The sequence below is a fragment of the Taeniopygia guttata genome, chromosome 29, assembly GCF_048771995.1.
Source record: "Taeniopygia guttata chromosome 29, bTaeGut7.mat, whole genome shotgun sequence".
In the NCBI taxonomy this organism is placed as follows: Eukaryota; Metazoa; Chordata; class Aves; order Passeriformes; family Estrildidae; genus Taeniopygia; species Taeniopygia guttata.
Window position 1 is genome coordinate 1,486,474 of NC_133054.1, and position 19,171 is coordinate 1,505,644.

The window sequence follows — 19,171 nt, forward strand, 5'->3', positions numbered from 1 at the left end:
CCTGGCCCAGCAGCAGGGGACAGGGGGCACGGCCTGTCCCCCTGGCCCAGCAGCAGGGGACAGGGGGCACGGCCTGTCCCCCTGGCCCGGCAGCAGGGGACAGGGGGCACGGCCTGTCCCCCTGGCCCAGCAGCAGCCCTGTGCCCTGCCCAAGGTGCCCCAGAGGCAGGGGACACCCCAGTCCCGGGGCAGCGTTTCTGCCCCGTCCCCTGTCCAGCCCAGCCTGCCCCGTGTGCGCAGTGACCGCTGGCACGGGCTGCACTGGACACTGTGACCTGCTGGGGACACTGAGAGCTGCCCCGCTGTGACACTGCCCTTGGGATTTCACAGGCACCAAACAAACCCCAGCCAGCACCGCCCCTTGTCATGTCCCAGGCACCGGAGCACATCCCAGCCCTGCTCCTGGTGATGTCCCAGGCACCAGGGAACATCCCAGCCCCGCTCCTGGTGATGTCCCAGGCACCAGGGCACATCCCATCCCTGTTCCTGGTGATGTCCCAGGCACCAGGGCACATCCCATCCCTGTTCCTGGTGATGTCCCAGGCACCAGGGCACATCCCATCCCTGTTCCTGGTGATGTCCCAGGCACCAGGGCACATCCCATCCCTGTTCCTGGTGATGTCCCAGGCATCAGGGCACATCCCAGCCCCGCTCCTGGTGATGTCCCAGGCACCAGGGCACATCCCAGCCCCACTCCTGGTGATGTCCCAGGCACCAGGGAACATCCCAGCCCTGTTCCTGGTGATGTCCCACGCCCTACGAGTGTCCCAGGTGTGGGAAGAGCTCATCACACAGCTCAGCCTTGACCCAAAACCAGCAGAGGCACCACGAAGGGCGGCCCTGCGAGTGCCCCAGTGTGGGAAGAGCTCCATGCACTGCTCCAGCTCCATCCCCCATGGGAGGATCCGTGCTGGATGATCCCCAGTGAGCCCGGTGGGCAGACCCCCAGTGACCCGTGGTGCTGCTGATCCATGCTGGGAAGACACCTGGCTGGGGGTTCCACATCCTCCTGGCCCCCCTGGCCTGGATTATCTTTTCATTTCTCTTTGCTCTTTCAAAACTCTAAAAAGCAGGTAAAAATAAAGATGTTGACCTAAGACAAGGATGGGGACATGGGGGTGGTTCTTGCAGGGGATGTGGGGGATGCTGGGTTTGAGGGACTTGAGGGTTCCTGGGAGGGACGTGGGAGTTGCTCAGGGTTTTGAGCACCCCAGGCTGAGCGGCTCCAGTTGCACTGGGAGACCCTGGTGGAGGTTCTGGGCAGCTGGTCAAGGACCCCCTGCCCTGGAACAGTCCCCATGTGTCCCCATCCCAACGCCTCGTCCCCCTGCAGTGGCTGCCCAATTCCTTACTCCCCTTCCATACTCCCCTTGCCCCTGCCTGTTCCCATGTCCCCCCTATCCCGTTCCCATCCTGGTCCCATCCCAATCCGGACCCCATTCTCGATCCCTGTGCCGTATTCCCTGTCCCCATTCCCAGTCCTATTCCCTGTCCCCATTCCTGGTCCCTGTCCCCATTCCCTGTCTCTGTCCCCACTCCCAGTCCCTGTCTCCATTCCCATTCCCCATTCCCTGTCCCCATTCCCATTCCCTGTCCCCATTCCCGGTGGAACATGAATTTGGAAGAATTAAGAATTTTAGGAAGTTAAGATGATAGTTAAATTAGATGTTGCTGACTTAGTGGAAGTAGATAAATAGGCTTTGTTCATAGTTAACAGTAGCTGGATCTTAGATAAGATATCCAGGATCTATTAACTCATTGCTTGTCAGCTTTATGTTTGGGTAGCTGTGCTTATCATGAGAAACAGAATGTGACAAACAGATTTCAGGGACACAAAAGCAGTTGCAGACTTCCCATACTTTAGGAATCCATTAAGCACAGGAAAACGGCAAGGATTCATTTGTCACGTGTGCATGGGAAAGGCAGAAAGGTCAGAACGAGGAAGACTTATTTTACTTCTTCATTTTGGAGACCCCTCCCCAAAATGGACCCCTGACTCATTTCAGGGAACAGAACTACACATGCTTAATAGCCTTTCTGCCAATTAGCATATGAGGCAGAGCAGAGGAAGTGACGGGGATATGAATATGCATTCATATTTTGTGTATTCAAGACTTCTGTCAATAAAAAAGCTTTGTAACACCTGTGATTTTTGCACTGTGCATTAGGAAATTATCCCAGGTACTGCCCGGCTGTCTCAATAAACATACACTTTCTAACTTTAAACTCTTAGAGAGTTTTTGTCCGTCTCATTTGGATATTGATATTGGATCGATATTCATATTTTAGTAAATCATTATCGTAAAGAAGTCCTAGTATATGTATTAACATGTTTTTTCTTAATATTCTAGCAATTATTCTTGCATTGCTTCAAGATATAAGTTAACTTTGCATAAGTTAATAGTATTCAAAATCCATGTTCTGTTCCTATTATTATTTATTATACAAAGAAAAAGGGAAAGGGGTTGGATTGAGGGTACACCCTCCTCCCCTCTGAGTCTGTTCTCATTTTTTACAATAAATCCTACAACAGTACAATACTGCTGCCTAAAATATGGACACTGGAAACCACAGACAGCATTACAAATGATCACCTGCCTCATGGACAAGAAGGACTTGATTTGTTTACAAATTATTTCTCATGTTTACAAACAGTTTTTCTGTTTACAGACTGTTTTCTGGGAGTTTGTTTTTTCTCCAAGGGATCAAGTGCTTGAAGGTTGTTTTTTAAAATTGGATTTTTCTCTGAGGGTTAAATGGGCTCAGGGTTAAATAGCTTTCTGCTTTTAGAGATAAGTTCAATTTGTAACCAAGAAGCATTATGCCTGTGGCCTGAGTTCTCCCCTGACAGTTCCTGGAGGGGAATGCTGCACCTCCAGTGTAAATTAGATGCACACTGTCCTCTGTCACCATGTTTGCAAAGGGCCCTTGCAGATGGGTGACAGAGAACAATACACAGAATTTTATAAAGAAAGGTGAGATGTTACCATGATTGACAGGGCTCTTGACCAATCAAATATCTCCCAAAACTGCAGGCACCTCACGGGCCAGAACCTGAAGGGGCGTGGAGCTCGAACCAATGAGAGCTTCCAGGCCTGGTCTTTCAAATGCCCTGTGTAGGGGGGGCGTGGGAAATAAAATCTCTCTGTTGCCCCATGAACTCGGGAGGAGCAGTCTTTGTCTCCTGTGCCCTCGCTGCCCCACCAGACCAAAGAGATGTTCACCAGGGCCCTCCCTGTTTGTGGCCGTCCAGTGCCGAGCTGAGCAGGCAGCCAGTTGTGTTTGCACGTGAGCTGCCACAGGAAGACACACAGCAGCTGGAGATTTGAATAGCAGGGCTTGGGCCAATTCTTTTTCTTTTCGAATGCAAGAAAGACGCAAAAGCACAAGGAAACATGACAGTGTTTCGGTGGATTCTCTTTGTCCTGTGAAGTTGAGTAGCTGTTCGTGTTTCTGTGCTGCTGCTAATCCCTTCCATGAAAAAATCATTCCGGGAAGGAGCAACAACATCTGACACGCACCAAGTGTTGCCACCAGTTGCTCCAGGTGCTGTTACCAACAGCCCCTGTAGGACGGAGCACAGCCCCCAGTGCACACCAAAAGCCAGGGAATCTCAGGAAAACGGGAAACTGGACAAGACAAACACAGATCTGAACCAATGTGGTTAATCAAATGTTCCGTTTATTTGAGATAAGATGGTAGTTTATATAAGCTTCTTCATAGTTTACAGAAAAAAAGGCACTCTGATTGGTAGGCTAACATTGTTTACCTTTTCCTTAAAGTGGCTTGAGCCTTACACTATAAACGTATACTAATTCACACCCAGACAGCCCAGTGATCCCCGTCACACCTTAATACTATTTCTATCTGTGCCACAAGCTCTGAATTTCTAACTGCGTCAGAGGCTTGAAGGCCTCACAAGGCCCAAATCTGAGGCCTAGACTGGAGTAGCTCAAATCTCATAACTCATGTCCTCTTTCTCTGAAAAATGCTGCAACACACACCAGCTTTGGCTGCCCTCTGGCAGAGAAGCCCTTTTGGGGCACAGGTTTCTGGGGCAGGAGACGGGCACCGGTGCTGCCAGGGCTCGGGGGAACTCTGCTTCGGCGGGGACTGTGCCTCAGCGGCTGATGTCAGCGCTCCCCGGGCCCCAGGGTCAGAGCAGCATTCCTGCCCTGGCCCACACGTTCCTGGTCTGTGTCACACGGCCGTGCTTAGGATGGCCACCATGTGGGACGTGTCCCGAGGAGGCCGTGCCAGCTTCTGTGCAGGGCCCCGTGCCCTTCCCGCCGCGGCTGCGTCGGCAGCCCTGGGGGCTCCTGCTGCTCTGAGCCCGCAGAGCAGGGCAGCGTTTGCTGATGGTCTGAGCCGTTCCTAAAGATCCTGTTGGGCTGTCTGACACACTTGGGGCAAGGCATTCCTTCCAACCTGGGCCACTCTGGGGGGCTGGGGGTGGCCCCAGGGCAGGTGGCAGTGCGTGCAAGGGCCCTTTGTGACATGGTGCAGCATGGTCACCGTGGAATGGAACGGGACAGGGTATCCAAGGGCCCTTTGTGACACGCTGCAGCATGGTCACCGTGGAATGGAACGGGACTGGGTATCCAAGGGCCCTTTGTGACACGCTGCAGCATGGTCACCGTGGAATGGAACGGGACTGGGTATCCAAGGGCCCTTTGTGACACGGTGCAGCATGGTCACCGTGGAATGGAACGGGACAGGGTATCCAAGGGCCCTTTGTGACACGGTGCAGCATGGTCACCGTGGAATGGAACGGGACAGGGTATCCAAGGGCCCTTTGTGACATGCTGCAGCATGGTCACCGTGGAATGGAATGGGACAGGGTATCCAAGGGCCCTTTGTGACATGCTGTGGCAAAGGTGTTGGCAGTGACAAGGCCACTCCACAGTGCTCTGTGCACGTGACGAGACAGAACGGAGAGAGCGGTGCTGTGAGGAGCCCTTTTACAGCCACTCGTTCCTTGCTGATCCGGAGCTTTCCTGAGGTATTACTCCTGCAGGTGACCTCGTGGCCAGACCAGAACACTTGGTGACCCCTGGCCTTCCCGAGGCATCTCTTCTGCAGCTGCCCTTGAGGGCAGACAGTGGCATTTGCTTTACACCGTCCTTGACAGGAGTCTCCTGTCCTTGTGGCTGGAGCCCCCAAGACCAGAGTGCAGGATTTGCTGTCCTGTAGCCTTGCCAAGACTTCACTCTTGCAGGTGCCCTCAAGGCATGACTGTAGCACTTGCTGACTCGGACCTTTTCCTTTTCACCTTCTGCAAGTAGCCATGAATCCAGGCAGTGATGTAGAGCACAGACCTGCGAGCGTGCCAGAGCTGGCCTGGGGGAAGGAGGAGAAAGAAGGCCCTGGAGCTGCCCCAGCACAGCAGCCTGAAGAGGTGGAGCAGTTCCAGCCACCACAGAAGGGTGAGTGGCAGAGCTGGGCCACAGGGCTGGTGCCTGCAGCCAGCTTGGCCCCATCCCATCCCATCCCATCCCATCCCATCCCATCCCATCCCATCCCATCCCATCCCATCCCATCCCATCCCATCCCATCCCATCCCATCCCATCCCATCCCATCCCATCCCATCCCATCCCATCCCATCCCATCCCATCCCATCCCATCCCATCCCATCCCATCCCATCCCATTCCATCCCATCCCATCCCATCCCATCCCATCCCATCCCATCCCATCCCATCCCATCCCATCCCCTGGGGCCATGCCCACGGACAGGATGGAATAGGGGCCGGGCAGCCCCACAGCCGTGCTCCATGCCCTGGGGCGTCGCGGGGCTGTCCCTGCCTGGGCAGCGCAGGGCTGGGCTGTGTTCTCCGGCCTCTCCCGCAGCCCCTCAGCTCGGGCTGCGCTCGCTCTTTGCCAGGTGCAGCCGTGCAGCGCACACGAGAGCAGGAACGCACCCGTGGCCGCTTCCGCAGAACAGCGCAGGTACCTGCAGCCATCCCCACCTGAGCTGGGCCTGCTGGCACTGCTCAGCCCAGCACTGTGCTCGGAGCACTCCATGCAACATCCCGGGCTTCTTGCCCTTCTGCTACAGATGGTTTGCAAACTCATGAAGAGGATTCGGGAGGAAGAGAGCAGCGTCATGGGCGCTGTGGTCAGAGCGTACTCTCCCATCTTCAAAACCAAGGCCAGGGCTGCCCTGCTGGATATGCTTGTGGAGGAGGGTCCTTCCAGCCCAAAGCAAGTGAGCAGCCTGTGGCCAGGGTTTGATCCTCCCAGCAATTGCGTGGCCTCCCAAGCCACGCCTGCTGCTCCCTGGAAGCCTTTGAGGCCATGGCAGTGTGGTGGCAAGGGAAGCACTTCTCTGGGGCAGCTGGGCATATTCCTTCCTCTGGCAGCTTTCCAAGTCTCCCCTGCCTTCTCCAGCTGCCTGCCATGGTGAGGTACATCCTCGTGGCCAATGAGTTTCCTGAGTACAATCTGTACAGGCCCCTTCTGGATCTGACAGAGGCACAGCCCTCTGACATGGTGATGGCTCTCCTGCGTGTGGCCCCAGTGTGTGACAGGTACGGGGCCCACGTGTCCACAAGGCTCAGCAGCCCTTCACCCTGTACAGCCTGTCCCAGGTGTCTGACAAACAGAGAATTCCAGGGCCCTCTGGCTGCTCCCTTGGCAAGCCCGGGCCCCTGCCAGCCCCCAGCGTGCTGCCATGCTTCCCCCCTGCCCCTCAGGGGCCAGTCCCCACAGGGCTGGGCTGCCTGCGTGCTGCCAGTGAGGGGCAGTGGGCAGAGGCAGGGCTGGCAGAGCAGCTCAGCTCCCCGCTGCCACCCAGGCCACGCTGCTGTGTCCCAGACCCCTCTGAGACAGAGCTCTGACCCCACAGAGCTGCTTTGGCCATGCGGAAGAGCATCATGTGCTCGCCCAGGACTGCAGAGCCGGCCATGCTCGTACTCCTCGATGCGCTGGGGAGCTGGCCAGAGCACAGCACGTGCACCTCCGATGGGGACCACACGGCTGTCCTTGCCCTGGCTGTGAGTTTCTGCCTTTGCTGGCCCCAAGGCCACCCCTCCAGCAGCTCTCCATCCTCCCTCCCCCACGGCGTCTCCCTGCCTCAGGTGCTGGGCTGAAACCTGGCCTTGGGACAGCTTCAGGGCCACCAGGCCCGGTGCTCCCCCTGCGTCTCTCCGGGCCTCTCCCTCCCGTGCTTGGGCCCTGCCACACGGACACCTCAACACTGAGCGCTGTCTCGAGGGGCTTTGTCCTTTGCAGGCAACTGTGGTGATGTGGAAGATCCTCCAGCTGCCCTGTGTCCCACAGATGGTGACCGTGTATTTCCCCTGCCTGTTTGTCCATCTGCTCTTCCAACTGTTCTTCAGCACTCTGGATATGCCAGAGGAGGTCGATACCTTCTGGGAGGGATGCCAGCAGCAACACGGCCTTGCCACCAGCCCCAGCAGGTGCTCCATGCCAGTCCTCCTGTCCTTGCCACATCCCTGGGCAGGAACCAGTGCTCTCAGTGTGACCCGGGCTTTGCTCTACACACAGGTTTGCAGTGTGGACCCTGAAGTCCCTGCTCTGCCAAATGCAGCACAAGGATGTGCAATGGAACGCAAGTGTGGCTGGGACACGCTGCTGTGGGCTGACACCCACCACTGTGCCGTGGGTCTGCTGGCCAGGTGAGACCCCCTTCACACTGCTGCCTCTGACATTTGTGCTCTGTGCCTGGGGTGCCTCACACAGTCCCTGTGGTCATGGGCCAGAGGGCCTTGTCACTGAGGGACAGCCAAGCAGACTGAAAAAGGCTGGGAGAGGAGGGTGCCCACAAGGAGCCGCCTCCAAATAGCCCAGGGGCCCTTGCAGGATGCTGGGGAAAGACCAGACCTCTGTGAGTCAGTCCTGGGAGAGGTTTGTCCCCCTGGCCCACAGCCTTGGTTACTTTGTCTCCTGCCAGGGAGATGTCCTGTGTCTCCATCCCCTCGTGCTCTCGGATCGCTCGCTACCTGCTCCAGCTGCTCAGCACACAGGAGCCACGCTGGGAGCTGCCCTCCCTGGCGTTCCTTGTGGAGGTGAGCCTGAAGGCCAGCGCTGCCTCGCTCAGCTGCCTCCCGGCTCTCTGCCCTCTCTTGGCCACAGTGCCTGGGACGGTGCCCGCGCCCTGTGCTGCTGCCTGGGCCCGGCCCTGTGCGGTTCTGGGCTCCTGCCGGCCGGTCCCCTGTCACTGCCCTGTGCCTTTCAGGTCCTCGAGTGCCTGGAATTGAGTGAACGCGGTGCTGACAGAGTCCTGCAAATCTTGTCAAGGCACCTGAGGAGCGAGTGCAAGGAGAGGCGTCACCTGGTGCTCAGGGCCCTTCTCGAGCTCATCAACGATCCCTCAATGGTGAGAAGGGGCAGGGGCAGAGGCTGCGCTCAGGAATGCAGTCACTTGGGCTTGGCTGGGCTTTGGGCGCTGGGCCAGCTGCTCCCAGCTCTCCTGCCTCCCGCTTCAGCTGCCCAAGTGCTTTGGAACAGCCCTTTGGCCTCTAGGCCCTGCAGCAGCAGGATGGCATTTCACAAACTTGTGTTCCTCACAGAGAGAAAAAATGTGGAGCCTGACTGAAAGTCTTGTGGAGCTCCTGTGGGATGCAGATAGAGAGACAGTTAGCATGACAGCCATGCTCCTCAGCTGTATCTTCTTGGACAAGGACATGCTGATAGCCAGCCCCATTACACTGCAGCTGGTTGAGGCGCTCCTGCCACTCCTTGACCACGTAAGGCTCACTGCCCCCAGCCACGGCCACTGGCTGCTGCCCAGACACTTTGTGCCCTGTGGATTTGCAGCCCTGCACCAAGCTGAGCCCCATGCAGCCAATGCTGAGGTCTCTTTTTCTTCCCTTCATACAGGACAATAGCCAAGTGCAGCTGCCCTCCATACTGCTCTTCTGAACATGGATGACTTTTCCACAGGAAAAACAAAAAGAGGCTCTGAAGGCACACGTGCGCCAGAGCCTGCTGCCACTCTCCTTCCACTGCCATGATGAGAACCAGCGAGTGGCAGAGGTGAGGACTCGGCAGCTGCTGCTGTTCCCCTGGCAGGGGCTGGGCTGCACCTGCCCTGGCACTTCGCAGGCTGCAGCCTCCTCCAGGCCCTGGCACAGGGACGGGTCCTGCGCCCTGGGCTGTGGGGCCATCTCCGCGTCTCTGCTGCTCTCCAGGCTTCTCAGGAAACGCTGCTTTGTGCGGCCGAGTTCCTGACGAGGAGGGATCTTGAAAAGCTGGTGAAGAACCAGAAGCTGTGGAAGTTCACCGAGTGCCTGGTAAGGAGGGTTGGGAAGCCGCAGCCCCAGCCTGGAGAAGCCCCCTGAGCGCGGTGCTCGGTGTGCGGGCTGGCAGCTGTGCCCCTGCCCGCTGCTGCAGCCCGAGGCCGCGCGGGCTCTGCTCCAGGCTCCTGCGGCCCGAGCCGGGTGCCCATGGAGCCCCGGCCCGGCGGGGCTGCGGGGCCAACCCTTCCCTCCTGCCGCTCTCTGCAGCTGGCAGAGGACAGCAGCAGCGTGGCCGAGCACCTGCGCCGGGCCCTGCCCTACCTGCAGAGCCCACAGGAGCCCCTGCGAGAGGCGCCGTCAGGTTCATGGGTGAGCCACGAGCCGGGCCAGGAGGGCGTGTGGGCACAGGGCTGGCAGCGCCGCTGGCAGGGAGCTGTGCCGCTGGGCCTGACAGGCTCTGTGTTCCCAGGGACGGCCGGGAGGAGCTTGAGGGGACAGCAGGAAAAGCTCCAGCTGATCCTCAAAGGTGAGACAGGGCAGCGGGCTGCCAGCGGGGGCTGCCGGGGCGAGCTGCAAGCCCTGCCCCGGCTGCGGAGAGCTCTGGTCTCCTAGGTAGAGCACACAGAGATTTCAGGGACACGTGGGGGATGCGTGGCCAGCAGCTTCGGGCTGATCCCCTTGGTCCCTGATCCCTCCCGGCCATGGCAAGAGCCGGCTGGGATGGCCCTGGCAGGGGGGGCTCCCCTCGGCTCCCCGCAGAGTCGGGATCTGACCGTGGCTCTGTTCCTCTCTCTTGCAGCCCTTGAATGCCTGACAGAGGATGTCAGTAGTGCCATGTCAGAGCTGGGGTTCAAACATTGCATGTGCTCCGGGCAATACAGAGTGGGCGATACTCCATCTTCCAGAAGGTGCAAGATCATACAGCCCTCTGTGATGTCACACTGTTATCTCTGTGATGTAACACAGCTCTCTGTGATGTCACATGGACATCTCTGTGATGTCACACTGTTATCTTTGTGATGTCACACAGTTCTTTGTGATGTCACTTGGACATCTCTGTGATGTCACATGGACATCTCTGTGATGTAACAGCCCTCTGTGATGTCACACTGTTATCTCTGTGATGTCACACAGTTCTCTGTGATGTCACACTCACATCTCTGTGATGTCACACTGACCCTGTGAGGTCACACAGCTTCTTGTGATGTCACACAGCTCTCTGTGACATCACACAGACATCTCTGTGATGTCACACAGCCCTCTGTGATGTCACAAAACCTCCTGTGATGTCACACGGACATCTCTGAGATGTCACACCACTATCTCTGAGGTGTCACACTGACCCTGTGAGGTCACATAGCTTTTTGTGATGTCACAGAGACATATTTCTGATGTCTGATTGACATCTATGTGACGTCACACAGCTCTCTGTGACGTCACACGGACGTCTCTCTAATGTCACACAGACATCTTTGTGATGTCACACAGACATCTCTGTGAGGTCACACTGAGACCTCTGTGATGTAACACAGCTCTCTGTGATGTCACACAGCTCTCGTCACACAGTACCTCTAATGTCACACAGCCCCTGTGATGTTACACAGATCTCTGTCATGTCACACAGACATCTCTGTGATGTCACACAACCTCCTGTGATGTCACACAGACAAGTCTGTGATGTCACACGGCCATCTCTGTGATGTCACACAACCGCCTGTGATGTCACACAGACAAGTCTGTGATGTCACACTGCCATCTCTGTGATGTCACGGAGACATCTCTGTGACGTCACACTGACATCTCTGACGTCACACAGCTTTTTGTTATTAACAAAATATTGATTAACAGCTCTACTTTCTAGAAGTGACCAAAGTGGATTTTTAACCTTTCATGTTTGCAGTATGTACATGCATATTCACGGGATAAGACCATGACCACTCACCTGTCTAAATAATTAACAACACTGGGACTCCTATGCTTCTTCATGATTGTGATTTCATTAACGGTTAGTTGCTTCCTCTGCCGTCCCTTAAGTCTTTTTTTCTTTATGGCCACCTAAAATGACACTGAAAAACAGTAACTTGAGAAGTTGGTGGCAGGAGACCACAAGGCACATGGAGCGAGTGATTTTGCAATGACACAGCTGAGCTGTGCCAAACTGCCTTGTGATTAGGCATGGCAGTAATTAGGAACTGACATTGCAACAGCCCATTGCTCCGCGCCCTTGGAGGCCAGTTACAGGACACGGGGCCACTGAGGTTTTGCCGTGTCCACTTGGTAACAGTGGTGTCTCAGCTATCACCCACAAACCTCTGAGCCCACTCCCTGCTGCTTTGTATGGGATTCAGAAGAAGTAATCCATGCCTTAATACTCTGTGGCTACATCCTGGGCTAGGGGCAGGGCTTAGGGCTTCTAGGGACCCCTTGCAGATCTCTCCCTATGTGCAGTTCCCAAGTGCAGCACTGCAGGTGGCTGAGGAACTACCGGTAACTCTCAGATGTAGTTGCTGGCAACCAGAAGTGAGAATTCAGGACTCTGAAGCTGTAGCCCCAAAGAGCAGTGAGATGCTCTAAGGCACCACCTTTGTTTTAGCAATTGAGAGCGAGTGAGCACATCCTTCTCTGAAATGAACTGCTGCCCTGCGTGCCTTCCTTCTGGCAGCTGAGAAGGACAAAGACTGTCCCCAATGTATTTTGCAGGCTGGCACCAGTCTGTGTTTCTTTTGCCTCTTCAGCACAGCTCTACCCAAAGCTGCTCACACCAGATGGGAAAGCCTTTGAGTGCAGCAAAGTCTGCAGGGGATGTTGGCATTTATCTCTCCTCCTGTGGCTTTGTTGAGTGCTCTAACCACAGATCCAAAATGCCTAGAAACAAAACAGAAGCAGAGAAGGGAGAAGCTGTTTATTTCTTAGAGTGAAAGCCAGCCCACACAGGAGATCTCTGCTGTAAATGCCTAAAACCTGCAGGATGCAGGGGGGCTCTGCCAGAAGGCAGATGATGTATTTTCCTCTCAAGTGCATGGGCAGTGTCTGGGCCGGTTGCAGAAGCATTGGGGTTTACTGCCTCAGCTCCTAAAGGGAATTGATTCTTTCATCTTGGGTTTCAGTTTCTAAACTGTGTGGTTCCTATCCTGACCATGAAGTATTTCCTTCCACAAATCATGGGAAAGAAATGTTCCTGGGAACTGTTATCTCACAGCTTTGATAGGGGCTAGGTTGCCCTTTCAGGCAAGCAAGATTCTTCTTTGTTCATTGGTGTAGCCGTGTGATTTTGAGACATACAAAAATACTGAAGAAATTAACACAGAGCTGTCCCACACTTGAGAGACAAGGAGATCTTCCAGGTCCGGTTCCTTGATGTAGGCAAGACCTCAGCAGCAGGGAGATGTTTCTGACAATGCTTTATGAGCACACTCACAAGTTCTGAGCAGCACTGAAGAGATGGGACAATCTGTCTCCAGTGTCTGAACATGTTTGCAGCTGACCTGACTTCACACTGGATAGATATTCCAGTGGAACACCTGATATACCAATGATATACCAGAAGAACACCTGGCCCATGGTTGTGTAGATGCATGTGTGGCTGGACTCACCCCTTGCCAATATATTCCATTTCAGTGTATTTCATCTTGGGATCTTCCGTGTTCACCATTTTCCCTGAGGGAAACAAAATGCAAGATGGTCACTTTAAAGCAGAGATCCCAGCTTCCAGGAGATACAAAAGGCAGCCCCAGTGTCTGGGGGTGGTCAGCTGGTTAGCAACAACAGCAACAACAACAGCAACAAGACAGGCAGCCCTGCAGTGCAGATGGCTGGCACAGAGACTGCTTTTGTAGAGTCCTTGGAAGAGCTCTCTTGACAGGAAACAAAGCACAGGGAGATGCATTCCCAGGAGTGGAGCACAACTTCTCCAGCTTTCAGCCAAAAGATTGCCAAAACAATGCCTTTCCAATTGTAAACCAGAGCAGCTCATGCTATAACCAACCCCGATGGGGCTTTCAGCATCGGGACCCTCACCCTTTATGAGCAGGCTGAGCTCACAGACACCCCTCTTGGGGCTAAGGAAGGCTCCAGCCTCTGCAGTCCCACCAGCCCTCAGGGACAGGGCAGCTACCACAAGCAGGCTGGCAACGCCCAAGCATGAGCACTGACAAGCAAGGGGAAGAAGCCACAGGCAGCCTGAGCCCCTTACAAACTGTTGCCCCCATTCAGGACATAACAGGATGGGCTTTGAGATCAGACACACCGAGGTGCAGATCAATGCCCTTTTTGTCCCAACAGGTGATGGTAGACACAGAATCCACTGGGCTCTGCTCTCAGCCCCACCAGGTCTTATCTGAGAGCTCAGCACTGGTAGCTGTTATGGGCAAGAAGCAGATTCATTGGGCTGTGCTGCAGAATCCCAGAGGACTTGATGTGTTTTCCTAGAGACGGATCTGGGCAGGGCTCGGGCTGATGGGTAGGATTCTAAGAGTCATGGGAAAGAGTGGGGAAGGTACGAAAAAGTGCCATGGATCTGAGGAATATACCATGGATGGCCTGGAGGCTGTCTCCTGAGAAATGCCTGCAGTACAGCGTTATCTGATCACTCCACTTCGATGTGTCTCTTGGACACAACTTTAGAAGCATAAAACTAGGATATGAAATGCAGATTGTTATAAAAGTATCTGTTTCTTTTCTTTGGGGGCACACGGAAAACGCCTCCTGCTCTCTATTTATCCTGTAACCTAATGTTCTTTCACAGTAGTTCTTATTGACAAAAATATTGCATTCTCATGAAAAGAAACTGTAGATGTAGTAGTGGTAACATATAAATGTCATAAAAATGACATCAATAAGACATGTGGGGCAGAAGGGCTCCTTCAGGATGGAGATATACCAACTCCACCAAAAAAAACCCCACAACCAAACAAACAAAACCAAAAACCCCACAAAAAAAAAAAAAAAAACCAACCAAAAAAACAACCCCATAAAAAATTAACAAGCAAAAAAGAAAAAAAAAAAAAAGGCCAGAACCCACCCCCCTAAAAAAAAAAAAATCCCTAACCAAAAAGACAAAACTCAGAGTATATTTCTGTGAAGATTTTTTGATCTGATGACTGGTTGGAAGTCAGGAGTCTAAGGGGAATTTAGGAAGCTAAAAATTCTCTTTGGTTTGGCCACTTGAACGCAGGACTTGCCTAGATCACTTGCCTAGGTCACAGCCTTCTGCTGTGCAAAAAAAATCCCTGCTTTAGCCTTTACCTAATAGTCTTAGCTCTTGCCCTTAAAGCCCCAACAGTAATTCAACCTAAGGCACCTCTTGCTTTTACAATTGCTTTACCTATAGACATAATCAAACAAAATGTATCTCAACAAAATGCTTTGTTAACCAATCAAACGGTGTACCAAGGTGTTCCAGATGTGATTTCTGCTCCAATGCTAGATGTCTTCTAAGTAGAACATACTAAGAAGTATGTTCTAAAGCAACCAGAACTGACTTGTGGCCTAACTCATCGTGGTAGAACAATTTATGTTACAGGCATACCAGATACGGTGCAGATGTCTCTGTAATTTCTCTCCTGTTTTAGCCCATAACTAACACTTAATATCACCTATGAGAACACTCACAAGGATCAGAAAAACTACTGTTTGTTTACAAAGTAAATCCATGATTACTATTACAAGTCCTGAAAGGAAGACAGCTGCTGTACGTCCCTCTCTATCAATAATTCCTAGAAACTGGCCTCTTGTCATCATCGATATAAAAGACTATTTCTTCAACGTACCACTTCATCATGAAGATGCCCCAAGATTTGCCTTCGCCGTTCCAGTCATCAATCAAAGAAAGCCAATGCAAAGATATCACTCGAAATCTTTACCACAAGGGATGAAGAATTCTCTAACAATTTAACAATATTTTGTCCCACAAGTACTGTGTACAACTTGACAGAAGCATCCACAATCCATGATTCTATACTACACAGATGATCTACTCATTGCAGCACCAACACGGACAAAGATAAAACAAACTTGTGACAGTGCTGTCACTGAGATCCAAAAGACTGAACTAGAATTTCTACATCTAAGATACAAGAAATCCCACTCTAAAAATCTCTAAGATCGAACATAACAAAATGAACAATTTCACCCCAAAAGATACAACTTCAACATCAACACTTTGCAAGATTTGCAGCAACTTTTAACAGAAATTAACAAGATGAAACCTATTTTGAAAATTACCAACAATGAACTTGCTCCACTTTTTGATCTACTGAGAGAAAACTTTGACATTAAATCTCCCAAGATTTTAACACCTGAAGCTCAACTCACCATAAAAAGTCACAAAAACTTTCCAAAGAAGACAAGACCATTATTATGCTCCAAAGAAACCTTTCTTCCTGACTGCTTTGAGACAGAAGCTACAACTTTATAGCCTCATTTTCCAATGAGATCCATCTGAGAAAGATCCATTTTTAATAGTAGAATAAGTTTTTCTTCCCTACAAGTCTCCAAAAACAGTTTCTACAACCCTAGAGATAATAGCACAAATTGTAATTAAGGCCAAAGCAAGAATATTAACCTTAACAGGCAAAGACGTTACAGTTCTATATTTACCTTTAAATAAAGATTATTTAGATTAGGCATTACAAAATTCAGATGATTTACAAAATGCATTGTTAAATTTTTCAAGTGTTTGTTCTATTCATTATCCAAGTCACAAATTATTACAAACAAAACTGAGTTTCAAAGAAAAGCCTTTGCTAAGTGAAGGGCCTTTAAGTAATACAATGCTCCTCACTAATAAGTCAAGAAAAACACATAAATCAGTAAATGTATAGTTAAATCAAACAACAAAAAATTAGAAATCAAATATTCCAAAAGTAGAAAGTTCTCCTCAAGTAGTTAAACTAGCTGCTGTTGTTAAAGCTTTTCAGCTATTTTCAAAGACTTTCCATTTAATTACAGATTCTACCTATGTTACTAATGTAAGTAAAAAAATAGTTTTAAAAAATATTAGTAATAATAATTTATATTGCTAGCTTTCATGTCTTCATAAAATTTTACAACACAGAACTAACCTGTATTTTATTTCTAATATTAAAGCTCATTCATCTTTACCAAGATGTTTAGCAAAAAGAAATACAAGAACAAATAAACTGACCATAGTTATTTCAAACACATTACCAAACATTTTTGAGCACGCAAAATTTAGTCATACCTTTTTGCATCAAAATACACAAGCACTTGTACAGACGTTTCGTATCTCTAAATCCCAAGCTAAAGCTATCATTAACAGTTACCCTGATTGTCAGCTTGTGCAAACACCTGTTTCTACAAGAACTGTTAATCCACAAAGTTTATAAAATCTACAATTATAACAAACATCCCTAAATACCTTTATTTTGAGAGATTTAAAAATATTCATGTTTCAGTAGATTCACTATCAAGTACAGTTTTTACCTCTATCCACACAAGAGAACAAGTAATCGTACCTATCAACATGTTTTACAAACATTTACGTCATTAAGTGTACCCCAGGAAATGAAAACAAACAATAGCCCCACATATCTATCTCAAAAAGTAACAACATTCCTAATAAATTAAAATGTTCATTACACCTTTAGTATTCCCCACTCCCCCACAAATCAAACAACTGTTAAAAAGACACATCACACATTAAAACACATTTAGATCAACAGAAGAGGGGAGCAGAAGTAATACCATAGATAAAATTAAGTAAAGCTTTATATATTAATAATTTTTTAAACAGTTCTTTTGCAGAACCAGATCCACCAATTTTTAAGCATTTTACAAATAACACGCAAACAAAACTAAAAACAAATCCTCCTGTTTTAATTAAAAGCCTTGAAACAAGACAAATTAAAATTCCTTTCCAATTAATAACTTAAAGCAAAGAGTATACTTGTATTTCTACAAGTACTAGAAAAGCAAAGTGAATTCAAATAAAGAATGTCAAACCATACAACACACCAAAACACACTAACAAACCCAAAAGTAAAAAAGCAAACACACAAACGTAAGCTAAACAGAGACTACAAATCACGCCTAGTGTTCCTATTTCACCTGTAGAATCTGCAAACTTCAATTTAATGATAATGATAAATGTGTAAAGAGCTTCTTTCGTAGAGCTCTTCTGACAAAAACATAAAAAAGAAAGATTTATTATTATCATCAGATTCTAAAAAATTAACATTCTAAACTCTCCAAAAAATGCAGTTTAAAAGTTAAAATACATAGAAAATTCTTTTAACAAAGAGTAGCTCAACAAAATAGATATGAAAGAAAATCAGTTCACTTTATGTTTTCTAACTTTGCTTACTTTTTGTAATGCAAATTTTCCTATACAACAACCAAAACCAAATGTCTAAATCACATTAACCAAAGCTACAAGATCAGATACCATATGTATGTCTCACTCAAATCCAAAAAGGCCTTTTTCAACCTGTTTAGTTAGTGTACCACTAAAAAATTAGCCAATACCTATATAACATGTTCCTTTAACAAAAAAGTGACTTAATAACAAACCAAGTGGAATTACTAATAGAAACAATCCCACAAGGGATTAAAGTCTCTAGACCAAACAACTCCTCAAAACAAGTTCAGAACCCCAAGAATTAAAGATCCTTAGATCCTTAACAATAAATTTATGTGTCACATTTTCAAGAAATAATTAGCAAAAATATAATTCTCCAAAATACGTTATTCACTCTTACTATGAATCTAAAAATTTAAGCTTTTAGTGCAATTACTCATACACTGTAGATAAAAATCTAAAGTTAACCAATATCCACAGAAATTACCAAAATGTTATTAGTTCATTTGTAGAAATAAAACATAGCAAAACATTCCATCATACCCTAAAGACAAACCATGTAACTTTAGCACACTCACTGTAATAACACCTAGTACTAAAACAGTTTCAAAAAAGACAAGAAAAAAGATCTATTCATATATACCCAAAAGATTACAATAGTAATTTCAGTCTGTTAAAAAAAAAACCCACAAAATATTTCAGCAAGCTTCTTTTAACCTACAATTGCTTCAGAAACAACATTAAGACAAATGGATAAGATCAAATATTAACTAAACAAACAAACTAATACCACATCCAGTGCGCTCAGTAACATGCGGACTGACGTCAGCAGTGTCCAACAAACTCCAAAATCAAACAACCATTAATTTCCTTTTCTAACACATAAACAGAGTTGTAAAGAATTCAAAAGAATGTGTTACATAAATTTGTCTAATCATTCTAAATCCATTCACAAAAACATACAAAAACTTAACATCTACAATTAAAAATAAAGAAACATAATGAAACAATTTATTCAGTAAGTAGAGCTTAACTCCTTAATCAAAACAACTTTACAAGTTAAGTAAAATCTTGTTATTATAATATTAATATTAATACCTTATACACTTCATTATTCACAACAAATTACAAACTCATCCAAAAAGTTTTTATTGTCCAAAAGAAAAATACAAAAGAAAAATTACAAACAATTCACAAAACCTCACCAAAAGCAATTAAAATCACTCACAAATTTAACCTTTAAATTGGGACCTTAAAAATGCCAAAATTTATCAGAACCTAATACAGATACTAAACCTAACTTTACCCAACATTAATAATGCTTTAACTTAAAATTATAGAGCTTAAAACAAGCAAAAACAAAAGTACCTTCATATAAATTTATAACTTTTTTTTCTAAATGAATAAATATATGCAGTAGTGAAGCTATATAACACAAAGTAATAAATAAGTGACGAGTCAAAAATAGTTTATTTTAAAAGAGAGGGGGAGTTGTAGGAATATATAAAAGGTAAAAAACTTTAGAAAGTGAAAAAAGGCCCCAGAAAGTAGACATAAAGCTGAAAAAGGCTGTGAAATTTCAAAACCTTCTCATAGGAAGCTAGGAAAATAAGAACCAAGTGAATACATTTATATTTATCATAAGGAACAAG